The sequence below is a fragment of the Schistocerca gregaria genome, chromosome 4 (genome assembly GCF_023897955.1).
Source record: "Schistocerca gregaria isolate iqSchGreg1 chromosome 4, iqSchGreg1.2, whole genome shotgun sequence".
Classification (NCBI taxonomy): domain Eukaryota; kingdom Metazoa; phylum Arthropoda; class Insecta; order Orthoptera; family Acrididae; genus Schistocerca; species Schistocerca gregaria.
Window position 1 is genome coordinate 761,728,061 of NC_064923.1, and position 10,777 is coordinate 761,738,837.

The 10,777-nt window shown below is 41.3% G+C and overlaps 1 non-coding gene across 1 annotated transcript; it reads right to left on the reverse strand.

Annotated features, from left to right (window-relative positions):
• Positions 1-9,836: 9,836 nt before the first annotated feature.
• Trnas-cga (transfer RNA serine (anticodon CGA)) lies at positions 9,837-9,911 on the reverse strand. Its single transcript has one exon. It is a non-coding gene; the product is annotated as a tRNA-Ser (tRNA).
• Between the last annotated feature and the right edge of the window lie 866 nt (positions 9,912-10,777).

Sequence of the window (10,777 nt, forward strand, 5' to 3'; positions counted from 1 at the left end):
CTCCCCCACCCCTCCCCCTGCCCTCTGTTTAACCTCCTGACTGAAACTAACTGCCATAACCTCTCTTCACCTTGTCCCTTTATGCTCCCGCAAACAATACTTTACTATTTCCACCCCTACACTGCTATCCCTCCTCCTCCCCACCCCAGCCTCCTCCTTACTCCCACTAACTGGTTCCTTCTCCCAGCATGTGCTGCTGCTCACAGTATGGCTCAGCGGCCACAGACTGTGGTCGTGTGTGTGTGTGTGTGTGTGTGTGTGTGTGTGTGTGTGTGTGTGTGTGTTTGTGTTTTGCCAACGAAGGCCTTGTTGGCCGAAAGCTCACTTCCTAACAGTCTTTCTGTTGTGGCTATGTGCAACTCATATCTGCCATATGGTGAGTAGCAACTATCCTTCTCGTAATATTGTTACATTCCATCCTTGGTTTTCAAATAGAATAAAAGTTTCATACCACGTCATCTTTTCCGACTGTAAATGAACAGCACTTACATTAGCCCATGAAGTCAATTATTCAATAACCAAGGCAGAATGGATGGTGGACACTATCTCAGTGCCATGTTCCAACATGTTTCGTCCAGCATTTTTATTGCTTGACTGTAACTCTTGTCTTCTCTTTAATAGCTGTATTGCTTCATTTGAAATGTTCTTTTCTATTTGTCTATTCATATGTGCAACATATTTTGCTGTTTGACTCACCAACTATGTTAAAAAATTGCACGTCTTACGTATATCGCTATAATATTAATTTTCTAAGGTGCTAATTGTGTTGCTTGATTTACTTCACTATTCCTACCTATTCTTAAATATATTCTCATAATCCATAGTCTAATTTACAGCTTGATGAGTTTCTTACTAGCATTGTATCTACTTTTACTTTGCATCTTATGGGTCAACACTCGCTTCAAATTTTGGTGTTTGATTAAAAAACTAGACAAGTCCGTTTAAGTTGTTTGGTCCTTGTAAAGCTTTTTTTTTCCCTCCCTTCTGGAAGAAGGATAAAAATGTTACTCTCTACAGATTCTATAAAGTGTCACCTGTGACACAGTTTGTATCATGTGTGAAGTTTTCCACAAAAAAATGTAAATGTCATGTGACTAGAACCTCCTGTGGGTAGACTGATCGCCGGATGCAAGTCTTTCGTTTTGATGCCACTTCAGTTATGTGTGCATCAATGGGGATGAAATCTACATCTACATCCATACTCCACAAGCCACCTGATGGTGTGTGGTGGAGGGCTACCTTGGGTACCTCTATTGGTTCTCCCTTCTATTCCAGTCTCGTATTGTTCGTGGAAAGAAAGATTGTCGGTATACCTCTGTGTGGGCTCTAATCTCTCTGATTTTATCCTCATGGTCTCTTTGTGAGATATACATAGAAGGGAGCAATATGCTGCTTGACACCTCAGTGAAGGTATGTTCTCAAAACTTCAACAAAAGCCCATACTGAGCTACTGAGCGTCTCTCTTGCAGAGTCTTCCACTGGAGTCTATCTGTCATCTCTGTAATGCTTTCGCGATTACTAAATGATCCTGTAATGAGTGTGCTGCTCTCCATTGGATCTTCTCTATCTCTTCTATCAACCCTATCTGGTATGGATCCCACACTGGTGAGCAGTATTCAAGCAGTGGCAAACAAGTGTACTGTAACCTACTTCCTTTGTTTTCGGACTGCATTTCCTTAGGATTCTTCCAATGAATCTCAGTCTGGTATCTGCTTTACCGATGATTAATTTTATAAGGTCATTCCATTTTAAATGACTCCTAATGCCTACTCCCAGATACTTTATGGAATTAACTGCTTCCATTTGCTGACTTGCTATATTGTAGCTAAATGATAAAGGATCTTTCTTTCTATGTGTTCGCAGCACATTACACTTGTCTACATTGAGATTCAATTGCCATTCCGTGCACCATGCGTCAATTCACTGCAGATCCACCTGCATTTCAGTACAATTTTCCATTGTTACAACCTCTCGATATACTACAGCATCATTCACAAATAGCCTCAGTGAACGTCCAATGTTATCCACCAGGTCATTTATATATATTGTGAATAGCAATGGCCCCACAACACTCCCTTGCGGCGCACCTAAAATCACTCTTACTTTGGAAGACTTCTCTCCGTTAAGAATGACATGCTGTTCTGTTAACTAGGATCTCTTCAATCCAATCACACAATTGGTCTGATAGTCCATGTTCTCTTACTTTGTTCATTAAATGACTGTGGGGAACTGTATCAAACACCTTGCGGAAGTCAAGAAACATGGCATCTACCTGGGAACCTGAGTCTATGGCCCTCTGAGTCTCGTGGCTGATGAGCACGAGCTGGGTTTCACACGATCGTCTTTTTTGAAACCCATGCTGATTCCTACAGAGTAGATTTCTAGTCACCAAAAAAGTTATTACACTCGAACATAATACGTGTTCTAAAATACTACAACTGATAGACGTTAGAGATATAGGTCTGTAGTTCTGCACATCTGTTTGACGTCCCTTCTTGAAAACGGGGATGACCTGAGCCCTTTTCCAATCTTTTGGAACACTACGCTCTTCTAGAGACCTACAGTACACCGCTGCAAGAAGGGCAGCAAGTTCCTTCGTGTAAACTGTGTAAAATTGAACTGGTATCCCATCAGGTCCAGCGGCCTTTCCTCTTTTGAGCGATTTTAATTGTTTTTCTATCCTTCTGTCATCTATTTTGATATCTACCATTTTCTCATCTATGCGACAATCTAGAGAAGGAACTACAGTGCAGTGATGATGATTAGGACAACACAACACCCAGTCCCTGAGCAGAGAAAATGTCCGACCCAGCCGGGAATTGAACCCGGGCTCTTAGGATTGACATTCTGTCCCGAGTTTTCCACTGAAATCACTCTATAGTTTTTGTCCTCCTTTCAATTTAAGATACTCCCATTATCAGCTTGCAGTAGAATTTTTGTCAGTCATCGATTTCCATAATAATTTTTTTAAGGTGTTCTGCATTCTTTCTAGAACATGAGCTCCTTGCTACATAGATTTGAATGAGTCCTGTGGAATATAATTCATTTATTTTTTAAGAAAAAAAGGTCTTATTATTCTCTTATTATTCTTCACATGAAGGCTTTATCGAAAATAACAAAAATAAAATAAAGCCTTCACCTGACTTAATCCACTGCTGTGTTCCTCTGTAGTAAATCATTTGAGTTAATCATAATTCAGTTTGGCATTTTCCCCCCACTTTTTTTGATAACTCTGCTGTATCACATTTCTTCCAACTTCTCTAACCTAGACTCGGGGCCAATAGTTCTGCAGTTTATTGTATCTAAACGAATAGTAGTACTAGTAGCAGTAGTAGCTGGATTTTTAAGATCCATGTATAGCAATGTAACCAAATCTTGTGTAGTAATGCCCAGGCACAGCAGTATCTGGGCATTCTTTTGCCTGAAGTGACTGCCTGAATTCCATCAGTCCTTTATTCTCAGTATTCTTTCACTCAGGGTACAACATCAAAACCATGGGTATTTGCATGAGTCAGTAAGGCTGATAATAATGCTGCACATGATATGCTAGTGCCTCAGGGTAGAGTAAAGTGAAATTAACTAACTAAAATATCCTGTTAGTCCTGTGAAACTTTATATTGCTACAATAGTTTTTGATTCTGGAAAATTCTGAATGGCTTTTTATCTTAGAATAAGGTCAAATTAATCCACAACGTGTGGTAGTTTCAAGAAACTCAACAGTTTTCGTGTTTTACAAAATTAATTTCCGAGATGTATTCTGCAGCATTTTTCGTTGGTAAACTGCCAATGAAATGCATCATCCTTACTGTTTTCTCGTATAACAGTCTTGTCCATGTAAATAAATTGGCGATCACTCAAGCTGATTTCCAAGTTAAAGATTAAAAGCACAGAAAACTGTAGACAAAACTGATGATCCAAATGTACCTTCCTGAGAATGTAACAAGCTAAATATACTTTCAACTCTCCACTTCGTCATCGATGTAATGAATACATTCTTGAATAGTGATACACTTGATAGTGTGAAAAAAGGGCATATCTGTCTCTACATCTACATCTATACTCTGCAAATTACCATGAGGTGCATGGCAGTGGGTACATCCCATAGTACCCAGCTTTTAGGGTTTCTTCCCATTCTACTCACGTATGGAGCACAGGACGAATGATTGTTTGAATGTCTTTGTGTGCGCTGCAATTATCCTAATCTTATCCTCATGGCTCCTATGTGAGCAATATGAAGGGGGTTGTAGTATATTCCTAGAGTCACCATTTAAAGCTAATTCTTGAAACATTATTAATAGACTTTTTCGGGATAGTTTACTTCTATCTTTAAGAGTCTTCCAGTTCAGTTCCTTCAGTGTCTCTGTGGAACTCTCCCACAGGTCAAGCACATCTGTGACCATTTATGCTGCCCTTCTCTGTATATGTTCAATGCTTCCTGTTAGTCCTGTTGGTACGGATCCCACATTCTTGAGCAATATGAGTGATTTGTAAGTGATCTCCTTTGTAGACTGATTGCACTTCCCCCGTATTCTACCAATAAATCGTAGTCTACCCCCTGCTTTACCCACAACTGAGCCTACATTATCACTCAATTTCACATCCCTACAAAGTGTTAATACTGATATTTGTATGAGTTGGATGATTCCAATTACTTTTCTGAACATTTAAAGTTGCCAAGTCTTTGCACCACTTTGAAATCTTATCAAGATCTGAGTGAATATTGATGCAGCTTCTTTCAGATAGTTCTTCATTATAGATAACTGCATAAGTGCAAAAAGCTTGATGTTACTTAACATTGTCTGCAAAGTCACTAATATACAGCATGAACAGCAAGGGTCCCAACTCACTCATCTGGGGTACACCCGAAGTTACTTCCACATCTGACAATGACTCCCCACCCAAGACAACATGCTGTGTCCTTCCTACCAAAATGTCCTCAATACAGCCACAAATTTCACTTGATACCCACATATAATCTTTTTTTTTTTTTTGTCATCAGTCTACTGACTGGTTTGATGCGGCCCTCCACGAATTCCTTTCCTGTGCTAACCTCTTCATCTCAGAGTAGCACTTGCAACCTACGTCCTCAATTATTTTCTTGACGTATTCCTATCTCTGTCTTCCTCTACAGTTTTTGCCCTCTACAGTTCCCTCTAGTACCATGGAAGTCATTCCCTCATGTCTTAGCAGATGTCCTATCATCCTGTCCCTTCTCCTTATCAGTGTTTTCCACATATTCCTTTCCTATCCGATTCTGCGTAGAACCTCCTCATTCCTTACCTTATCAGTCCACCTAATTTTCAACATTCGTCTATAGCACCACATCTCAAAGGCTTCGATTCTCTTCTGTTCCGGTTTTCCCACAGTCCATGTTTCACTACCATACAATGCTGTACTCCAGACGTACATCCTCAGAAATTTCTTCCTCAAATTAAGGCCGGTATTTGATATTAGTAGACTTCTCTTGGCCAGAAATGCCTTTTTTGCCATAGCGAGTCTGCTTTTGATGTCTTCCTCGCTCCGTCCGTCATTGGTTATTTTACTGCCTAGGTAGCAGAATTCCTTAACTTCATTGACTTCGTGACCATCAATCCTGATGTTAAATTTCTCGCTGTTCTCATTTCTACTACTTCTCATTACCTTCGTCTTTCTCCGATTTACTCTCAAACCATATTGTGTACTCATTAGACTGTTCATTCAGTTCAGCAGATCATTTAATTCTTCTTCACTTTCACTCAGGATAGCAATATCATCAGCGAATCGTATCATTGATATCCTTTCCCTTGTATTTTAATTCCACTCCTGAACCTTTCTTTTATTTCCATCATTGCTTTCTCGATGTACAGATTGAAGAGTAGGGGCGAAAGGCTACAGCCTTGTCTTACACACTTCTTAATACGAGCACTTCATTCTTGATCGTCCACTCTTATTATTCCCTCTTGGTTGTTGTACATATTGTATATGATCTGTCTCTCCCTATAGCTTACCCCTACTTTTTTCAGTATCTCGAACAGCTTGCACCATTTTATATTGTCGAACGCTTTTTCCAGGTTGACAAATCCTATGAACGTGTCTTGATTTTTCTTTAGCCTTGCTTCCATTATTAGCTGTAACGTCAGAATTGCCTCTCTCGTGCCTTTACTTTTCCTAAAGCCAAACTGATCATCACCTAGCGCATTCTCAATTTTCTTTTCCATTCTTCTGTATATTATTCTTGTGAGCAGCTTCGATGCATGAGCTGTTAAGCTGATTGTGCAATAATTCTCGCACTTGTCAGCTCTTGCCGTCTTCGGAATTGTGTGGATGATGCTTTTCTGAAAGTCAGATGGTATGTCGCCAGACTCATATATTCTACACACCAACGTGAATAGTCGTTTTGTTGCCACTTCCCCTAATGATTTTAGAAATTCTGATGGAATGTTATCTATCCCTTCTGCCTTATTTGACCATAAGTCCTCCAAAGCTCTTTTAAATTCCGATTCTAATACTGGATCCCCTACCTCTTCTAAATCTACTCCTGTTTCTTCTTCTATCACATCAGACAAATCTTCACCCTCATAGAGGCTTTAAATGTATTCTTTCCACCTATCTGCTCTCTCCTCTTCATTTAACAGTGGAATTCCCATTGCACTCTTAATGTTACCACCGTTGCTTTTAATGTCACCAAAGGTTGTTTTGACTTTCCTGTATGCTGAGTCTGTCCTTCCGACAATCATATCTTTTTCAATGTCTTCACATTTTTCCTGCAGCCATTTCATCTTAGCTTCCCTGCACTTCCTATTTATTTCATTCCTCAGCGATTTGTATTTCTGTATTCCTAATTTTCCCGGAACATGTTTGTACTTCCTCCTTTCATCAATCAACTGAAGTATTTCTTCTGTTACCCATGGTTTCTTCGCAGCTACCTTATTTGTACCTACGTTTTCCTTCCTGACTTCTGTGATGGCCCTTTTTAGAGATGTCCATTCCTCTTCAACTGTGCTGCCTACTGCGCTATTCCTTATTGCTGTATCTATAGCGTTAGAAAACTTCAAATGTATCTCGTCATTTCTTAGGACTTCCGTATCCCACTTCTTTGTGTATTGATTCTTCCTGACTAATGTCTTGAACTTCAGCCTACTCTTCCTCACTACTATATTGTGACCTGAGTCGATATCTGCTCCTGGGTATGCCTTACAATCCAGTATCGGATTTCGGAATCTCTGTCTGACCATGATGTAATCTAATCAAAATCTTCCCGTATCTCCCGGCCTTTTCCAAGTATACCTCCTCCTCTTGTGATTCTTGAACATGGTATTCACTATTACTAGCTGAAACTTGTTACATAACTCAATTAGTCTTTCTCCTCTTTCATTCCTTGTCCCAAGCCCATATTCTCCTGTAACCTTTTCTTCTACTCTTCCCCCTACAACTGCATTCCAGTCGCCCATGACTATTAGATTTTCGTCCCCCTTTACATACTGCATTACCCTTTCAATATCCTCATACACTTTCTCTATCTGTTCATCTTCAGCTTGCGACGTCGGCATGTATACCTGAACTATCATTGTCGGTGTTGGTCTGCTGTCGATTCTGATTAGAACAACCCGGTCACCGTACTGTTCACAGTAACAGACCCTTTGCCCTACCTTCCTATTCATAACGAATCCTACACTTGTTATACCATTTTCTGCTGCTGTTGATATTACCCGATACTCATATGACCAGAAATCCTTGTCTTCCTTCCACTTCACTTCACTGACCCCTACTATATCTAGATTGAGCCTTTGCATTTCCCCTTTTCAGATTTTCTAGTTTCCCTACCACGTTCAAGCTTCTGACATTCCACGTCCCGACTCGTAGAACGTTATCCTTTCGTTGATTATTCAGTCTTTTTCTCATGGTAACCTCCCCCTTGGCAGTCCCCTCCTGGAGATCCGAATGGGGGACTATTCCGGAATCTTTTGCCAATGGAGAGATCATCATGACACTTCTTCAACTACAGGCCACATGTCCTGTGGATACACGTTACGTGTCTTTAATGCAGTGGTTTCCATTGCCTTCTGCATCCTCATGTCGTTGATCATTGCTGATTCTTCCGCCTTTAGGGGCAATTTGCCACCCCTAGGACAAGAGAGTGCCCTGAACCTCTATCCGCTCCTCCGCCCTCTTTGACAATGCCGTTGGTAGAATGAGGCTGACTACTTATGCCAGAAGTCTTTGGCCGCCAATGCTGATTATGTATAAAAATTTAGGCAGTGGCGGGGATCGAACCTGGGACCGAAGACATTTTGATTATGAATCAAAGACACTACCCCTAGACCACAGGTTCTATATAATCATACCTGTGACAATAAGGTAGGTGTGGTACTGAGTCAAATGCTTTTTGGAAATCAAGAGATACTGCATTTACCTGACTGCCTTGATCCAAAGCTGTAGTTGAGGAGGTCATTCTGTTCAAGGTACCACATTATGTCTGAGATCAGAATATACTCTAAGATTCTGCAACAAATTGATGTCAAGAATATCGGACAATATTTTTGTGCGTCACTTCTACATCTATATCTACATTTACACTCTGCAAGCCACCCAACGGTGAGTGGCGGAGGGCACTTAACGTGCCACTGTGATTACCTCCCATCCCTATTCCAGTCGCATATGGATTTGTGGACTCCTTGGTAGGTATAAGTAGGGGGAAGCAATATATTTGATACCTCATCCAGAAACACACCATCTCGAAACCTGGACAGCAAGCTACATTGCGATGCAGAGCGCCTCTCTTGCAGAGTCTGCCACTAGAGTTTGCTAAACATCTCCGTAATGCTATCGTGCCTACCAAATAACCCTGTGACGAAACGCACCACTCTCCTTTGGATCTTCTGTCTCCTCTGTCAACCCAACCTGGTACGGATCCCACACTGATGAGGAATACTCAAGTATAGGTCAAACGAGTGTTTTGTAAGCCACCTCCTTTGTTGATGGACTACATTTCTAAGGACTCTGCCAATGAATCTCGACGTGGCACCGGCCTTACCAACAATTAATTTTATATGATCATTCCACTTCAAACCATTCTCATACCATACCATACTCTCAGATATTTTACATAAGTAAATCTTACTAGTGTTTGTTCCGCTATCATGTAATCATACAATAAAGGATCCTTCATTCTATGTATTCGCAATACATTACATTTGTCTATGTTAAGGGTCAGTTGCCACTCCCTGCACCAAGTGCCTATCCACTGCAGATCTTCCTGCATTTCACTGCAATTTTCTAATGTTGCACCTTCTCTTTATACTGCAGCATCATCTGTGAAAAGCTGCATGGAACTTCCGACACTATCTACTAGGTCATTTATATATATTGTGAAAAGCTATGGTCCCATAACACTCCCCTGTGGCATGCCAGAGGTTACTTTAACGTCTGTAGACATCTCTCCATTGAGAACAACATGCTGTGTTCTGTTTGCTAAAATCTCTTCAATCCAGCCTCACAGCTGGTTGGATATTACCTAGGCTCTTAAATTTGTTTATCAGGTGACAGGTTGGAACTGTATCGAACACCTTCTGAAAGTCAAGGAAAATGGCACCTACCTGGGAGCCTGTATCTAATATTTTCTGGGTCTCATGAACAAATAAAGTGAGTTGGGTGTCACACGATCACTGTTTCCAGAATCCATGTTGATTCCTACAGAGTACATTATGGGTTTCCAGAAATGACATGATACGTGAGCAAAAAACATGTTCTAAAATTCTGCAACAGATCGATGTCAGAGATATAGGCCTATAGAATGATTTTTTCACTCTGCAGCGGAGTGTGCGCTGATATGAAACTTCCTGGCAGATTAAAACTGTGTGCCCGACCGAGACTCGAACTCGGGACCTTTGCCTTTCGCGGGCAAGTGCTCTACCAACTGAGCTACCGAAGCACGACTCACGTCCGTTACTCACAGCTTTACTTCTGCCAGTATCCGTCTCCTACCTTCCAAACTTGGTAGAGCACTTGCCCGCGAAAGGCAAAGGTCCCGAGTTCGAGTCTCGGTTGGGCACACAGTTTTAATCTGCCAGGAAGTTTCATATCAGCGCACACTCCGCTGCAGAGTGAAAATCTTATTCTGGAAACATCCCCCAGGCTGTGGCTAAGCCATGTCTCCGCAGTATCCTTTCTTTCAGGAGTGCTAGTTCTGCAAGTTTCGCAGAAGAGCTTCTGTGAAGTTTGGAAGGTAGGAGACGGATACTGGCAGAAGTAAAGCTGTGAGTACCGGACGTGAGTCGTGCTTCGGTAGCTCAGTTGGTAGAGCACTTGCCCGCGAAAGGCAAAGGTCTCGAGTTCGAGTCTCGGTCGGGCACACAGTTTTAATCTGCCAGGAAGTTTCATATAGGCCTATAGTTTTGCACATCTGCTTGACGACCTTTCTTGAAAGCTGCAACTACCTGTGCCCTTTTCCAATCATTTGGAACCTTCCGTTCCTCTAGAGACTTGCTGAGATGGCTGTTAGAAGGGGGGCAAGTTCTTTCACGTACTCTGTGTAGAATCAAACTGGTATCCCATCAGGTCCAATGGACTTTCCTCTGTTGAGTGATTTCAGTTGCTTTTCTATTCATTGGACACCTATTTTGATGTGAGCCATTTTTTCGTTCATGCGAGGATTTAGAGAAGGAACTGCAGTGTGGTCTTCCTCTGTGAAACAGCTTTGGAAAAAGGTGTTTAGTATTTCAGCTTGACGTGTTCGAGCACCACAGCCACATTAATCACGCAAAATGGACGTTTCGATTATACACAAATTTTTTGAGAT